Genomic DNA, 19,273 nt, shown 5'->3' on the forward strand with positions numbered 1-19,273 from the left:
AGCCCAATAAGTGCACCGTGTACGCTCGTCATGCTTCGGGCAAGGTGCTTCGCTTGGCACAGATTACCGTTCCAATCGTAGTCCACGGGAATCGTTAAGTATAAAAAGGTAAAAAAAAAAAAATGTGAAACTCTTGTCGACTTAGCACATGTTGACCTAGTGTCTGTCGACCTTCAGACCGGATCCCGTTTGCACGGCTGCAAAAAGTAGCTAGCGAGCTATCAACTCAGAATGAGGGCCCATGTACGAACAGCCTAATGCAAGAGATTTCACACATCTCCTGGAAAAGAATTAGCAGTACAGCTATCTGCAATACCAATTATTACATTGGGGACTACTGTCTGACCCCAATAAATTTGCGCACTCTTCAGGTGCGATAGATATATCCTGGCCGACGGGATGCTGGCTGTCACTATAGCGACAGTGTAATCCTGGCAGTGAGTCACCTCGCATGCTCACCACGCATCGTCCCTGGTGGCTCTCTTCGCTTGCCACAGGTACTATTCCCCCTCAGTTGGTGGTGTGTACCCATCCTCCGAATGGGAATACTGAGCGTGTGTTGGTATTCCGGTGTCAGTATCCTCAATGCTGGGATCCCAACAGTCGGTATTGACAAACAATATGGAATAAGTTTGGTGCTTCAAACGGAGTGCAGCTAAGGACCTTATGCCCATCTGTATGGCATCAATGTTAACGAGTTATATAAGAAATGCCTTGCGCAGTCTCATGTCGTGGCAAAGGTAAATTGTACGATAATAAAATGAGAATAAAAATATAAAATGTCTCACGTGAAAACACAGTAGCCTGACAGACCACCCAATCTTGGACACTGATGGTGGATTCCCGTTCCCTGAGGCACCATAGATGTCAAAACTATAAACGAGACTTGGGGGTGTATTCAATACCTGTTGAAAATTGGCGTCTTGTCGGAAAGACGGCAGTTTCCGACAGGTTTAGATCAGAAGAGGTTCCGACCTATTCAATGCCGGCTGTTTTTCAGCTGCGGGGTACACTGGGCTCCACAAGGATTAACATCGGGGTGTAGAGTAGGATCTTGATCCGAGGCACCAACAGGCTCAAAGCTTTGACTGTTCCCAAGATGCACAGCGCCGCCTCCTCTATAACCCCGCCTCCGTGCACAGGAGCTCAGTTTGTAAGTTGGTGTCATGCAGTAAGCAGGCAATCAACAGGAGGGCTGCTATAAGCTAGTTTCTGAAGAAAGAAGAAATTTGAAGACTTCAAGGGCTGCAGCATTGCTGGATGTCAGTCAGACATCCCCTGCTGCAGCTCCATCACTCCCCCAGCGGCACTGTATACTCCTGCGCCCTGGTTGCCGGGTAACTACTAGAGATGTGCACCGGAAATTTTTCGGGTTTTGGTTTTGGATTCACTTCCGCAGCCGTGTTTTGGATTCGGACGCATTTTGGCAAAACCTCCCTGAAATTTTTTTTTGTTGGATTCGGGTGTGTTTTAGATTCGGGTGTTTTTTTCAAAAACCCCTCAAAAACAGCTTAAATCATAGAATTTGGGGGTAATTTTGATCCTATAGTATTATTAACCTCAATCACCATAATTTCCACTAATTTCCAGTCTATTCTGAACACCTCACAATATTATTTTTAGTCCTAAAATTTGCACCAAGGTCGCTGGATGACTAAGCTAAGCAACCCAAGAGGGCGGCACAAACACCTGGCCCATCTAGGAGTGGCACTGCAGTGTCAGACAGGATGGCACTTAAAAAAAAATAGTCCCCAAACAGCACATGATGAGGTGCACTGTGGTCACTGGACGGCTAAGCTAAGCGACACAAACACCTCAATATCACAGGAATTATTTGTTCTAATCAGTGGTATTATTGGTCCAAATCACTGGAAGAAAATGACAAAATCACTGGAATCATTTGGCAAGATCACTGTAATTAATTATAAATCACTGATATTAATTGGTAAAATCTCGCTATCGCCTGCCTAGTGAAGTGGAATCTAGATGGGATTTTGTACCGGGGACACAATAACTTCATCAATTGTCTAAATCCCAATGCACTAATGGCGGAAAACAGGCGCACGTCTAACAGCGCACTAATTATACTGAAACTGATTATACTGATCAATCACTGATTATACTGAGCACTGATGATACTACGGAGAACTGACACTGAGCAGCGAGAACAGCACTGGACTATTCAGAAAAGGAAAAAAGTGAACTCTGGCGCAATGGAATTGGTCAGCCCAATCACATCCCTATACCTGCCCACAACACAGGTAAAAATACAATGAGAGAAAGAAAGGGGTGAGGGAATGTGATCAAGGGCGCCCAAAATTTAGGAGGAAAGTTTGGAAATAATGTAATAAAAACAATTTTAACATGAAATAAATGAAGAAATGGTGGATGCAACAATACTTGTAGATTCTTCTAGATGTTCTCAATCAGCTGTCCGTCTATGATTTGAATCCTCAGACAATCCTCAATTGATATGTGAAAACAAAAATGTAAAACAAAAACCAATGTGTAGTACAAGTGTGAAAAAATGTCTTAATAAAGGTGTCCAGAAAATAAAACCCTGGTGAGTGGGGGGCTTGATAGTAGAAAGGATAGATTCTCGCCACCAATATTCTCGGGGTTCAAGACGTACCGAAACTCACATAATATATAGTAGGAATAAACATATAACGGTATCTTTGTATGATTTTAGGTACAGCGTACCTCACTCACATGTCCAGCAGGTGTTCTCCACATGTAAAGGTATCTTTAGCGGTCTTTAATAATGGTCCAAAAGCGGTGAGTTTTTTAAAAGAAAAGGTTTTTATTTGACATGAGTCAAAAAAGAATAAAAAATACAGGTAATTAACATTTGACCTTATTCGTCGGGCAGAAGAATGGGGGTGTCGGGAGATAAGATAGAAAAAAATCTCCAAATACTAGAAGGTAGTCCGGAATCCCCTCTGTAGACAGAAACCCCCAAAAAATACCTTAAGATGGTCAAAAAACCTGTTTAAAAGTGTAAATCCACGCTCAGCATGCACCAACGACGTTTCAACCGTGTCGGTCTTTTTCAAGGTGTGTGAGCTGAGTGTGGATGAAAGCTATTTATTCTATTGCACAGGAAATGATGATTTTGCAATGCATGATGGTAACAAAACATTTTTTGACTTTCTAATAATAATAACAATGAGTATGGAAATGAGGACAAGGCTTATAAGGTGACCGTTTGTGTGTATGTTTCATATGTGGTTTAATTCTAAAACTGGACAATGTAAAGGATAAACGTTAGAGCAAAAGAAACGCCGGACCGGAAGTTACTTTGGTCCGCATTGCGTTCCAAATACCGGAAGTGGGGACATGCGTTCCACACAACCGGAAGTGCGTTCCACTGACTGTGCGCTAAACCGAAAGTGACCACGGTTAGGCATAATACATGAAGGGAAGAACAACATGCGTTCCACCTGACAAGAAATTGCGGTCCACAAGCATAAATATATGTGGATACATGGCAATATATACACTAAAGATATGCATTTGATATGATTAATTAGTTGAAGAGCACATAATACTTTTCTACTTTTGGAGCAATTTTGACCATTTCAGATACAACGTGATTATACACATATATGTTGATAAAAAACCGGAAGTGCGTTCCACTGAATTTACACCAAACCTGAAGAGACTGCGGCTTGGTGTAAACGAATGGATTTATGTGAATAGAATTTTATCAGACCATGCATTTTATATGGTTAATTAGTGGAAAAGCATCTTATGTTGTTATGACAATTTAAAATATGACCTGATTTTAAATACATATAAAAATAAAAATGAATAATAAAAATAAAAAAATAAAATATAAATTTCTAACCATGATTAATGCATAAATGACTTAAAAAAAATGAAAATTTGAAATTAGGAAGGAAAGAGGGTAAGAATGAAAAATGAAAAAAGGGGGCATTTCACAAAAACCATTTTAACTCAAAATCAGAATTAAGACCGGCGGGCATAATTGTATTGAGTTTGAAAATCCATTGCATTTCTGCCCTGGCGAGATTCCCGTCCGTATCTCTGTCCTTCCAAGTTGCTTTGACGTGTTGTATGCCAATAAAAGACATGATGTGTTTTGTGGATGAGTTATGGTTTTTTTTAAAAATGATCAGACAATGTGTGGGTGGTGACACCTTTTTTGATGTTTCTCAAATGTTCGGCAAGGCGTGTCATGAGTGATCTCCCTGTTCTTCCTATATAAACTAAGCCGCAACTGCACTTTATGTAGTATACCACATTAGTTGTGTGGCAAGTAATGAAATCTTTTATTGTGTAATTGTTGTTGTTATGAGTGAATTCAGTATATTTGGAAGTGGTTGATGGTACGGACCTGCAGACTATGCAGGTCCCACATCGGTGAAATCCCTTCGTTCTAATGGGATTGAGGGAATCGAAGGGCAGAGAGCTTTTTACTAATGTATTTTTTAGATTGTTGCTTCTTCTGTATATGAATTTTGGTCTCTCGGGTATGATGTTCTTCAAAACCGGGTCTCTTAATAGTAAATGCCAGTGTTTTTTTATGATCTGTTCTTGTTTTCTAGAATCAGAACTGAACCCAGATATGAAGGCCAGCGATAATTATGATTATCAAATTCAAAAAAACACAATGAAAAAGAAATTCCTGGATAAAGGTTATAATAAGGAAATATTGGAAAAGGCAGAATGCGAAGTAGAAAAGATACCAAGAAAGGACATTTTGGAACCTCAGCACAAAATTAAGACCAATGTAAATGAACTGGCCTTCATATCTGGGTTCAGTTCTGATTCTAGAAAACAAGAACAGATCATAAAAAAACACTGGCATTTACTATTAAGAGACCCGGTTTTGAAGAACATCATACCCGAGAGACCAAAATTCATATACAGAAGAAGCAACAATCTAAAAAATACATTAGTAAAAAGCTCTCTGCCCTTCGATTCCCTCAATCCCATTAGAACGAAGGGATTTCACCGATGTGGGACCTGCATAGTCTGCAGGTCCGTACCATCAACCACTTCCAAATATACTGAATTCACTCATAACAACAACAATTACACAATAAAAGATTTCATTACTTGCCACACAACTAATGTGGTATACTACATAAAGTGCAGTTGCGGCTTAGTTTATATAGGAAGAACAGGGAGATCACTCATGACACGCCTTGCCGAACATTTGAGAAACATCAAAAAAGGTGTCACCACCCACACATTGTCTGATCATTTTTAAAAAAACCATAACTCATCCACAAAACACATCATGTCTTTTATTGGCATACAACACGTCAAAGCAACTTGGAAGGACAGAGATACGGACGGGAATCTCGCCAGGGCAGAAATGCAATGGATTTTCAAACTCAATACAATTATGCCCGCCGGTCTTAATTCTGATTTTGAGTTAAAATGTTTTTTGTGAAATGCCCCCTTTTTTCATTTTTCATTCTTACCCTCTTTCCTTCCTAATTTCAAATTTTCATTTTTTTTAAGTCATTTATGCATTAATCATGGTTATAAATTTATATTTTATTTTTTTATTTTTATTATTCATTTTTATATGTATTTAAAATCAGGTCATATTTTAAATTGTCATAACAACATAAGATGCTTTTCCACTAATTAACCATATAAAATGCATGGTCTGATAAAATTCTATTCACATAAATCCATTCGTTTACACCAAGCCGCAGTCTCTTCAGGTTTGGTGTAAATTCAGTGGAACGCACTTCCGGTTTTTTATCAACATATATGTGTATAATCACGTTGTATCTGAAATGGTCAAAATTGCTCCAAAAGTAGAAAAGTATTATGTGCTCTTCAACTAATTAATCATATCAAATGCATATCTTTAGTGTATATATTGCCATGTATCCACATATATTTATGCTTGTGGACCGCAATTTCTTGTCAGGTGGAACGCATGTTGTTCTTCCCTTCATGTATTATGCCTAACCGTGGTCACTTCCGGTTTAGCGCACAGTCAGTGGAACGCACTTCCGGTTGTGTGGAACGCATGTCCCCACTTCCGGTATTTGGAACGCAATGCGGACCAAAGTAACTTCCGGTCCGGCGTTTCTTTTGCTCTAACGTTTATCCTTTACATTGTCCAGTTTTAGAATTAAACCACATATGAAACATACACACAAACGGTCACCTTATAAGCCTTGTCCTCATTTCCATACTCATTGTTATTATTATTAGAAAGTCAAAAAATGTTTTGTTACCATCATGCATTGCAAAATCATCATTTCCTGTGCAATAGAATAAATAGCTTTCATCCACACTCAGCTCACACACCTTGAAAAAGACCGACACGGTTGAAACGTCGTTGGTGCATGCTGAGCGTGGATTTACACTTTTAAACAGGTTTTTTGACCATCTTAAGGTATTTTTTGGGGGGTTTCTGTCTACAGAGGGGATTCCGGACTACCTTCTAGTATTTGGAGATTTTTTTCTATCTTATCTCCCGACACCCCCATTCTTCTGCCCGACGAATAAGGTCAAATGTTAATTACCTGTATTTTTTATTCTTTTTTGACTCATGTCAAATAAAAACCTTTTCTTTTAAAAAACTCACCGCTTTTGGACCATTATTAAAGACCGCTAAAGATACCTTTACATGTGGAGAACACCTGCTGGACATGTGAGTGAGGTACGCTGTACCTAAAATCATACAAAGATACCGTTATATGTTTATTCCTACTATATATTATGTGAGTTTCGGTACGTCTTGAACCCCGAGAATATTGGTGGCGAGAATCTATCCTTTCTACTATCAAGCCCCCCACTCACCAGGGTTTTATTTTCTGGACACCTTTATTAAGACATTTTTTCACAATTGTACTACACATTGGTTTTTGTTTTACATTTTTGTTTTCACATATCAATTGAGGATTGTCTGAGGATTCAAATCATAGACGGACAGCTGATTGAGAACATCTAGAAGAATCTACAAGTATTGTTGCATCCACCATTTCTTCATTTATTTCATGTTAAAATTGTTTTTATTACATTATTTCCAAACTTTCCTCCTAAATTTTGGGCGCCCTTGATCACATTCCCTCACCCCTTTCTTTCTCTCATTGTATTTTTACCTGTGTTGTGGGCAGGTATAGGGATGTGATTGGGCTGACCAATTCCATTGCGCCAGAGTTCACTTTTTTCCTTTTCTGATTAGCTCCACCCCAACTTGTTGAACTTAGGCAGCAGCTATGTTTAGACATTTAGAAATAAGACAGAATTCTCTTAAAGAAGCCTTCCTATTAGATTGTTGTGAGGAAAGTGAAGATATCACCGATGAAGACCTTGAGACAGCTATGAATAAATTAGGAAATTTACTCATAAAAGAAAATGCACTATGGTGGGAAGTTGCAACCTTGGATAAATACTTGAAAGACGATATCATCCCGAAGGGGTTGAGATTCAAAAAACAGCCCACTTTCAATGATTCTAGCGAGCATTTTAAAAAAGAATGGGCTAAAATAATTGATACATGCTCATTCTCTCTTATGCATCTAATAATAAAGGAAAGAAGGGATAAGTTACTCAATCTCAATGATCAAATAAAAAATCTTCAAACCCTTGTCAAACCTTTTCAGGAACTTCCTGAATATACCATTCTCGACAAGGAATTAGAAATCAGGATCGACAAACATACCAAAACATTAGAGAAAAAACAAAGGAAACTGAAAAGGGACCATGATTTCTATAGAAATGGTGGAAAAACTCTCAAAAAGAAGAAAACCAAAGATAGAAAAGAAGATCAACCCAATTCCATTGATATTCCCTCTTTCCAACCAATGAAGATGAAAAATAAGAATAAGAAGAAAACACATTTTGAAGATCAAAAAGAATATGAGGAAGAAGACATTAAGGAGAGAATTCCAGTCTATGAAAATTACCAACATCCTCCAAGGGATAATTACGATTATTACAACAGAGGTAGGGATTTTCCCCCACGCAATAATTGGATATATCCCAAAAGAACATATCGACCCAACTATCGCAACAACAGATGGGATACGAGACCTCCAGTCAACATGTACAATAGATTCGAACCACTTAATTTCAGACAAGATCAGGGACCTTTTTTAGGACAGAGAGAGAGGTACAGGAATACCAGGTTCCAATAAAGAAAAAGAGGGGTAAACGAGGGGGGAAAAATAATAGACGTAAGAAATCCGTCAAGTCTACAGACAACAATCCAGTTAACTCAGACCAAGTCAAAATTTTTAACTTGAGCTCTAGGACCCTCACTACAGAGGAAACACACATCCTCCAAAAGGGCCTAAAATTTGCTCCCACAGCAAAAACGAACCCGTTTGAGGCACACATTGATATTCATAAATTCTCAAGAAAACTCCTGTTAAAGAAGTTTTTTGCCACCAATAATACCGAGACACAGAAAGAAGATGAAGGTGTAACGCCATTTAGGAAAAAATCCACCTTTCATCCAGTACATCTGAAAGGGTGTATGATAGACAGCTTTACCAAATCTGTCTTAGAAGACGTCCATCATATGAAATCGTCCAAAACACCCCCAAGAAATCGTTCACGAACCAATATCTCAATTAGGGAGAAACAGGCACTTAAATCTCTTAAAGAAGATATGGAAATCATAATAAAACCTTGTGATAAGGGAGGTGGCATCACGATCCAAAACAAAATTGATTACAAGGAGGAAATATTATCGCAACTCAATTCCAACGGGACATATCAAAAATTACGAACCGATCCGACTGCTAAAATCAAAACCAACTACGGGAAACTCATTAACAAATATCTGGAAAAAGGAGTGCTGAGTAAAAGGGAGTTTGAATTCTTAAACATACAACACCCTAAAACCCCCACCATCTACACTTTACCCAAAGTACATAAGAATGCGGAGAAACCCCCAGGACGACCTATCATTTCGGGGACTGGCAGCCTTACCACCAACCTATCAGAGATGGTCGACTTCTTCCTACAAGAAATAGTAGTTCAAGGTAGATCATACCTAAAAGACACAACCGACATAATCAATAAGCTAGATAAAATACGATGGGAAGAGAACTACTATCTAGTAACAGCTGATGTCACTTCGTTATACACCATTATCGACCACACGGCTGGCATTGAAGCCACCAAATGGCATTTAGAGAAAACCTCTATGACCACGGAAAGAATTGAATTTGTCATCGAAAGCATCGCATTTATCTTGGAAAACAATTTTTTCTTCTTCCAGGGGGACTATTTTCTTCAGAAGGTCGGCACCGCTATGGGCACCAGGTTCGCACCAAGCTATGCTAATTTATTCATGGCAAAGTGAGAAGAAAATGCAGTCTGGAACAGCCCTTTAGCTGGTGCGAACCTGGTGTCATGGTGCCGATACATTGATGATATCCTCTTTATTTGGCATGGAGACCGTTCGGAGCTAGATACTTTCTGCTCCTCTTTAAACTCGAATTCTTTAAATATCCAATTGACTTTCACTATTAGCCAAGAAAATATCAATTTTCTTGACCTCACTATCTTTATTAAAGACGGTGGGATACACACCAAGGGGTATTCCAAACCAACGGACTGTAATAGCATTATCCCCTTTAACAGTCAACACCACCCAAACTGGTTGAAAGGTATCCCTAAAGGACAGTTCCTCCGTTTAAAAAGGAACTGCAGCGATAACTATGATTATCAAATTCAAAAAAACACAATGAAAAAGAAATTCCTGGATAAAGGTTATAATAAGGAAATATTGGAAAAGGCAGAATGCGAAGTAGAAAAGATACCAAGAAAGGACATTTTGGAACCTCAGCACAAAATTAAGACCAATGTAAATGAACTGGCCTTCATATCTGGGTTCAGTTCTGATTCTAGAAAACAAGAACAGATCATAAAAAAACACTGGCATTTACTATTAAGAGACCCGGTTTTGAAGAACATCATACCCGAGAGACCAAAATTCATATACAGAAGAAGCAACAATCTAAAAAATACATTAGTAAAAAGCTCTCTGCCCTTCGATTCCCTCAATCCCATTAGAACGAAGGGATTTCACCGATGTGGGACCTGCATAGTCTGCAGGTCCGTACCATCAACCACTTCCAAATATACTGAATTCACTCATAACAACAACAATTACACAATAAAAGATTTCATTACTTGCCACACAACTAATGTGGTATACTACATAAAGTGCAGTTGCGGCTTAGTTTATATAGGAAGAACAGGGAGATCACTCATGACACGCCTTGCCGAACATTTGAGAAACATCAAAAAAGGTGTCACCACCCACACATTGTCTGATCATTTTTTAAAAAACCATAACTCATCCACAAAACACATCATGTCTTTTATTGGCATACAACACGTCAAAGCAACTTGGAAGGACAGAGATACGGACGGGAATCTCGCCAGGGCAGAAATGCAATGGATTTTCAAACTCAATACAATTATGCCCGCCGGTCTTAATTCTGATTTTGAGTTAAAATGGTTTTTGTGAAATGCCCCCTTTTTTCATTTTTCATTCTTACCCTCTTTCCTTCCTAATTTCAAATTTTCATTTTTTTTAAGTCATTTATGCATTAAGCATGGTTATAAATTTATATTTTATTTTTTTATTTTTATTATTCATTTTTATTTTTATATGTATTTAAAATCAGGTCATATTTTAAATTGTCATAACAACATAAGATGCTTTTCCACTAATTAACCATATAAAATGCATGGTCTGATAAAATTCTATTCACATAAATCCATTCGTTTACACCAAGCCGCAGTCTCTTCAGGTTTGGTGTAAATTCAGTGGAACGCACTTCCGGTTTTTTATCAACATATATGTGTATAATCACGTTGTATCTGAAATGGTCAAAATTGCTCCAAAAGTAGAAAAGTATTATGTGCTCTTCAACTAATTAATCATATCAAATGCATATCTTTAGTGTATATATTGCCATGTATCCACATATATTTATGCTTGTGGACCGCAATTTCTTGTCAGGTGGAACGCATGTTGTTCTTCCCTTCATGTATTATGCCTAACCGTGGTCACTTCCGGTTTAGCGCACAGTCAGTGGAACGCACTTCCGGTTGTGTGGAACGCATGTCCCCACTTCCGGTATTTGGAACGCAATGCGGACCAAAGTAACTTCCGGTCCGGCGTTTCTTTTGCTCTAACGTTTATCCTTTACATTGTCCAGTTTTAGAATTAAACCACATATGAAACATACACACAAACGGTCACCTTATAAGCCTTGTCCTCATTTCCATACTCATTGTTATTATTATTAGAAAGTCAAAAAATGTTTTGTTACCATCATGCATTGCAAAATCATCATTTCCTGTGCAATAGAATAAATAGCTTTCATCCACACTCAGCTCACACACCTTGAAAAAGACCGACACGGTTGAAACGTCGTTGGTGCATGCTGAGCGTGGATTTACACTTTTAAACAGGTTTTTTGACCATCTTAAGGTATTTTTTTGGGGGTTTCTGTCTACAGAGGGGATTCCGGACTACCTTCTAGTATTTGGAGATTTTTTTCTATCTTATCTCCCGACACCCCCATTCTTCTGCCCGACGAATAAGGTCAAATGTTAATTACCTGTATTTTTTATTCTTTTTTGACTCATGTCAAATAAAAACCTTTTCTTTTAAAAAACTCACCGCTTTTGGACCATTATTAAAGACCGCTAAAGATACCTTTACATGTGGAGAACACCTGCTGGACATGTGAGTGAGGTACGCTGTACCTAAAATCATACAAAGATACCGTTATATGTTTATTCCTACTATATATTATGTGAGTTTCGGTACGTCTTGAACCCCGAGAATATTGGTGGCGAGAATCTATCCTTTCTACTATCAAGCCCCCCACTCACCAGGGTTTTATTTTCTGGACACCTTTATTAAGACATTTTTTCACAATTGTACTACACATTGGTTTTTGTTTTACATTTTTGTTTTCACATATCAATTGAGGATTGTCTGAGGATTCAAATCATAGACGGACAGCTGATTGAGAACATCTAGAAGAATCTACAAGTATTGTTGCATCCACCATTTCTTCATTTATTTCATGTTAAAATTGTTTTTATTACATTATTTCCAAACTTTCCTCCTAAATTTTGGGCGCCCTTGATCACATTCCCTCACCCCTTTCTTTCCAGCACTGGACTATTGTACTGTAGTATACTGGTCACAATGCTGCACTGTACTACTATATACTGCTCACAACAATGCAGCACAGATATGGATACTTGAAGTGACACGGAGCTGCAAGATACAGCAATGGACTACTGTACTGTACAACTATATACTGTTGGTCACCAGAATGCTGCACTGTACTACTATATATACTGCTCACAACAATGCAGCACAGATATGGATACTTGAAGTGACATGGAGCTGCAAGATACAGCAATGGACTACTGTACTGTACAACTATATACTGTTGGTCACCAAAATGCTGCACTGTACTACTATATATAATATAAATAGTATATACTGGTCACACAACAATGCAGCAGATATTGAGCACTGATGATCAGGATACTGTCTAGAACTGAGTCTGACACGGAGCTGCAAGATACAGCAATGGCCTACTGTACTGTACTACTACTATAATGATATACTGGTGGTCCCCACAATGCAGCACACTGAGCACAGATATTTGCAGCACACTGAGCACAGATATGGAGCTTTTCAGGCAGAGAACGTAGCCACGTCCTCTCCGTTCAATCTCCAATGCACGAGTGAAAATGGCGGCGACTCGTGGCTCTTTATATGGAATATGAATCTCGCGAGAATCCGACAGCGGGATGATGACGTTCGGCCTCGTTCGGATTAACCGAGCAAGGCGGGAAGATCCGAGGCTGCCTCGGACCCGTGTAAAATACGCAAAGTTCGGAGGGGTTCGGATCTCAACGAACCGAACCCGCTCATCTCTAGTAACTACAGCAGAGGCTCTGGTGTATTTCTGGTCAGTCACACACAAACACTCGCCGCTGCCCTCCGGGATCGCGTGACCGCAGGTACAAGGGGAGGTAAGGGGTCTCTGGCCCACTGTTATCGCGATCCGGCACGGCCGTGGGAGGAGAGCCGCGCGCGCTGGCGTGGACACTATAAAGGGCAGCCGCTCCACTAGTCATCGGGCCACAGGGCACAGGTAGGGGTTTTTCTCTCTAAATAAACCCTGTTTTCTCATACGTCCTAGAGGATGCTGGGGTTCACTTCAGTACCATGGGCACTTTAAGACTTTTTCAGAGTGTGAACTGGCTCCTCCCTCTATGCCCCTCCTCCAGACCTCAGTTTAGAAAATGTGCCCAGGCAGACTGTTCACACTCTAGTGGAGCTCTACTGAGTTTCACTAAAAGACTTTGTTAGGTTTTTTATTTTCAGGGAGACTGCTAGCAACAGTCTCCCTGCTTCGTGGGACTTAGGGGGAAGAAGTAGGAACCAACTTCCTGCATAGTTTCACGGCTCTGCTTCTTGCTGAGAGGACACCATTAGCTCCTCAAGGGAACTGAACACTAGCTGCGGCTATGCGCTCACTCCCACAGCACGCCGTCACCCCCCTAACAGAGCCAGAAGTAAGAAGACAGGTGAGTGTAGTACCGGAGGTCTGCAGAAGAGAGGATCTCCGGTCATCGTGACGGCAACAGGTACCGCGCAGCGGGCGGGAACACTGCGTGACCATGCTATCCATAACACAGGCACTGCAGGGCGCAGGGGGGTGCCCTGGGCAGCATGAAACCTACTCTAAACTGGCTAAAGGTACCATATGATGCCGAGGCACAGTCCTACGCCCCCGCCAGTATATAAAATATATTGACATTTTCTGAGAAGACGCACGCCATTGCAGGGGGGGGGGGCTTCCTCCTCGGTCAGCCAGCACACTGCTCAGCGCCATTTTCTCCAGGCAGGCTGCAGGGGAAGAATCGCTGGTCCTCCTCCACTTCTGAAACAAGTATCAGGGTGAAAATAAGGGGGGGCAGAGTGTATATTGGTGCTCAATTTATACAATTTGGCAGTGTAAAAGCGCTAAAGGTCTCTGTAGACATTTTACATGCACAGGGATTTTAGTCACTGGCGCTGAGTTGTGAACTGGCAAGTCCTTCTGTGTCCTTCTGACAGATTTTACTGTGGGTCTGTCCCCTATAAACCCGGAGTGTTATTGTGGTGTGATTGTGCACGTGTGTGACATGTCTGAGGCAGGGAGCTCTTCCCCTGAGGGAGCCATTTTAGGGACACAGAGTTGTAATGTGGTGGCGCTGCCGGCACACCATGAGCCAGAATGGGTGAAAGAATTACGTGATAGTGTGAATCATATCAGTAAGAGATTGGATAAGTCTGAGTCTCATGCAGAAACCTGGAGAAAATCCATGGAAGATGTGATTTTTAGTAGTTCTGCGTTTTCATCCACAGGGGATCCCTCTGGGTCACATAAAAGGTCATTTGCACAAATAGTACAGACTGATACCATCACGGACTCTGATTCCTATGTCGACACTAGTGATTCCAGGGGAATAGATCCAAAATTAGCAAAAAACATTCAATACATGATTGTGGCTATAAAGGAGGTGTTAGAAGTTACGGAGCCCCCTCCTTTACCACAGGAGAACGCCTACTTTTATAAAGAAAAGAAACTTAATGTAACTTTTCCTCCATCCCATGAGCTGAACAGTCTCTTTGAGGGAGTTTGGACAAATCCTGAAAATAAATTTCAGATTCCCAAAAGAATTCAGGTAGCGTACCCTTTCCCTGCAGAGGACAGGAAAAGTTGGGAGTCACCCCCTGTTTTAGACAGTGCTCTGTCACGGTTAACAAAAATCTTCACTAGAAGAAGCTGGGACGGCTTCACTAAAAGAGCTGGCAGACCGCAAGTTAGAGACTACGTTAAAATCTATTTATGTGGCCAATGGGACATTACTCAGGCCTACCATTGCCTGTGCGTGGGTGAGTAATGCTATTGAAAAGTGGTCAGAAAACTTGTCATCAGAAATTGACGCAATAGATAGAGACGAGATACTCCTAACTTTAGGTCATATAAAAGACGCTGCTGCTTATATGCTAGAGGCCATGAAAGATATTGGTCTCTTGGGATCAAAAGCCGCTACCATGGCAATCTCAGCATGGAGGGCGTTGTGGATTCGCCAATGGAATGCGGATGCAGATTCCAAAAGGAATATGGAGGCTCTCCCGTACAAAGGTGAGGCCTTGTTTGGAGATGGGCTGGATGCTTTAGTTTCTGCGGCTACCGCGGGTAAGCCGACATTCTTGCCTTATGCTCCTGCACCGACAAAAAAGACACATCACTCTCAGATGCAGTCCTTTCGGCCCAATAGATACAAAAAGGTTAACGGTTCACCTTTCTTTGCGGGTAGAGGAAGGGGAAAAGGAAAAAAGCACACAGTGGGGTATATTTACTAAGCTCCCGATTTTGACCGATTTTGCGTTTTTTCTTCAAAGTGTCATCTCGGGAATTTACTAAGCACAAATCTCGGCAGTGATGAGGGCATTCGTATTTTTTTTGAAGTCCAAGAAAAAAAATACGAATGAATACACCATCGGTCAAATACGCCTGTTATTTGATAGAACTCGGTCATTTACTAAAATTTGTATTTCACAAACACTGCCGGCAATAGCCAAACACTGCCGTGAATAAATACAAATCGGGAAAAAAAGCAGTTTTAAAATAGACCTGCTTTTTTTTACCGTGTTCTGATAGGCATGCACGGATCCGTGAGATCCGGTGAGGTTACTTTCGGTCAACCGCTGACCGCAAAGTTCCCACCATTGGATACAATGGAGCGCATAGGCGCTACATTGTATCTCTGCCGTGTGCAGCCTGACAGACACTACAGGAGCACACAGCCAATCAGGAGAGTGCCACGACGTGGTGCTCCCTGATTGGCTGAAGGGACCCTCTTTGACAGGAGTCGGGGGTCCTGGCAGTCGGGGAAAGGGGTCCCATGTGTAAACATGGGACCCCTTTCAGTGCGTGGTCGGGTTTCCGTTTTATTATTTTGCCAAGTACGTGGATTATACAAAGGTCAGATTCTACACTGGATTATGTGAGTATAATTTTTTTCACAGGTATCCCAAGGATTCTGCAGGGACAAGAGGACAGAGCCTCGTGTGAACATAGGTAAGTATGTATGTTTGGAGGTGTGCATGTATGTAATTAAATTATACTTTCACGGTGTGTCCTGTTTTTTGGGGGGTATTTTTCTAGTAGTAGTACTACAGGTACCAGCGGGCCCGGTTTTCCACAGCATGCTGGTACTTGTGGTTCTCCAAGTACCAGCTTGCGGGGGAGGCTTGCTGGGACTTGTAGTACTGCTACTAAAAACAATATTCACATTTTTTGAAAAGGCTATCAGCCCCCCATCCGCCGCCCTTGGATGGGGGGGGGGGGGGCAGCCTCGGGCTTCACCCCTGGCCCTTGGGTGGCTGGAGGGGGGTGACCCCTTGATTTAAGGGTTTCCCACTCCTCCATGGTACCCCGGCCAGGGGTGACTTGTTGGGTATGTAATGCCAGGGCCGCAGGGACCAGTATAAAAGTGTCCCCCGGCTGTGGCATTATGTACCTGGCTAGTGGAGCCCGGTGTTGGTCTCAAAAATACGGGGGGACCCCTACGCTTTTTGTCCCCCGTATTTTTGGAACCAGGACCAGGCGCAGAGCCTGGTGCTGGTTTATGAAATATGGGGGAACCCATGTAATTTCCCCCCCATATTTTGTGAACCAGGACCGGCTCAAAGAGCCCGAGGCTGGTTTTGCTTAGGGGGGGGACCCCACACATTTTTTTTTTGATTTGTAAGTTATTTTTTTTACGAAAGTTGCACAATGAAGCCCTGCACGGATCTCACAAATCCGGCCGAGATTCAATGTGTTAATGTCGGCAGTGTTTTACTATTCACTCCCGTAAAACACTGCCAAAAAATAGGAATGACATCGGAAAATACGAAAATGCAGAATACGACAGCTTAGTAAATTAGTCGTAATAAATTCAAAAAGTTGCAAAATTACACTTTCGATGTCATTCGTGTTTGAACTTTAACCTCATTTGGAAAAATACGAATTTTAGTAAATATACCCCAGTGTCTCCAGGATCACAGGAGCAGAAATCAACCTCTGCTTCTGCCAATTTGTTTTAGAATCAAGGCGCTTGTAACAATATATAAGAATGTGTTGCAACAATTAATTGTTGCAACACTGCAGTGCAATACCTGTAATAAAAAAAGGATTAGTAAATGTTTACAGCCCCTTTTGTGTATTTTATTATTGGTCCTGCCGGGTTTCTATGTGGCCGGCTCCGTGAGACAGTATTTATGCAGGATTTGCAAGATTACGGACCAAGTAACAGCAGTTACTTGGTCCGTGCACTCTCAGCTACACAGAGCGCACAAAAATAGAAGACATCCTCCGTCCGTCTTAACAAGCCGGGATCGCGAGCACCTGCAGCCGCACAGCTTGGTGCACAGAAGACGCGACTGAACGAACAGCTGTTTGCGGAGAACAAACAGCTAGCCGCCAGGAGCAGAGCTTCTTCCCCACCGCTATCAATGACAAGGTGGGTAGCATAGGGTCAGATAGGAAATCTTGCAAATCCTGCATAAATACTGTCTCACGGAGCCGGCCACATAGAAACCCGGCAGGACCAATAATAAAATACACAAAAGGGGCTGTAAACATTTACTAATCCTTTTTTTATTACAGGTATTGCACTGCAGTGTTGCAACAATTAATTGTTGCAACACATTCTTATATATTGTTACAAGCGCCTTGATTCTAAAACAAACTGCCAGTATTTATTTCTTTAACCAGGGCTGCTCAGACACATAAAAAATCCCAGTCACAGCGCGGTATTTTTTCCTATTTTTATCTGCTTCTGCCAAACCTGCAGCGTGACGCTGGGGCTCCCTTGCGGAAGTCCGCTCAGGTGGGGGCACATCTGAAACTTTTCAGTCACTTCTGGGTTCAATCAGGCCTAGACCCGTGGGTCGTACAGCTAGTGTCCCAAGGGTACAAACTGGAGTTTCAAGACGTCCCCCCATGCCGGTTTTTCAAATCGGCCTTACCAGCTTCTGTCCCGGACAGGGAAGTGGTAGCAGCAGCAATACAAAAACTGTGTCAGGATCAAGTCATTGTCCTGGTTCCCTTGTCACAACAAGTAGAAGGGTTTTATTCAAGCCTATTTGTAGTTCCGAAGCCGGACGGCTCGGTCAGACCAATTCCAAAATGGAGTCTCTGAGGGCAGTGATTTCCAGTCTGGAGGAGGGGGAATTCATGGTGTCAGTAGATATAAAAGGATGCCTACTTACATGTTCCCATTTATCCTCCGCATCAAGCTTATCTGAGATTCGCAGTGCAGGACTGTCATTACCAGTTTCAGACGTTGCCGTTCGGACTCTCCACGGCACCGAGGGTGTTCACCAAGGTGATGGCGGAGATGATAGTCCTCCTTCAACAGCAAGGAGTCAATATAATTCCTTACCTGGACGATCTCCTGATAAAAGCGAGGTCCAGGGAAAAGTTGGTGCAGAACATTGCACTCTCCCTGACTGTACTCCAACATCACGGTTGGATCATAAATTTTCCAAAGTCACAATTGGAACCGACGACAAGATTGTCCTTTCTCAGGATGATACTGGACACAGAAGTAAAGAGGGTATTTCTTCCAGTAGAAAAGGCTCTGGAAATCCAGAGAATGGTCAAACAAATTCTGAAACTAACAAGAGTGTCGATTCATCAATGCATTCGGTTGTTGGGAAAGATGGTAGCGGCCTACAAGGCCATACAGTTTGGCCGATTCCATGCCAGAGTATTCCAGTGGGACCTATTGGACAAGTGGTCCGGATCTCATCTGCACATGCATCAAAGGATAATCCTGTCTGTCACGATCCGGGTGACTGGTCGCCATTTTCTGCCAGTTAGGTGTCTCCTGAGATTGGCTCAGCGTGCCAGGCATGGGTCGTAACTATGTTGTGTTTTACATTTCATTTTTGTGTTACCCGTACCGCCGGCTCAGCGGCCTTCTTAGTGATTTCACTTAACTTAGTATGGCGCTTCTAGCCCCGTCACCGCCGCACCTGCGATCCAGCCGCATGGAGACTGAGTGTGGAGTCTTCTGTGAACCGCGGCTACTGCTGTCATCCCTGTGGCCGCTGTGCGTGTGGCGTGGAGTCTTCTGCTGCCGCGGCCTCCGCCGCCATTGTTTTTTGGCACATGGTTCTTTCCCCTTCAAACACTGACATGGGCGCAGCCATGTTGGATAAAGTCACATG

This window comes from Pseudophryne corroboree, chromosome 5 (genome assembly GCF_028390025.1).
Source record: "Pseudophryne corroboree isolate aPseCor3 chromosome 5, aPseCor3.hap2, whole genome shotgun sequence".
NCBI lineage: Eukaryota > Metazoa > Chordata > Amphibia > Anura > Myobatrachidae > Pseudophryne > Pseudophryne corroboree.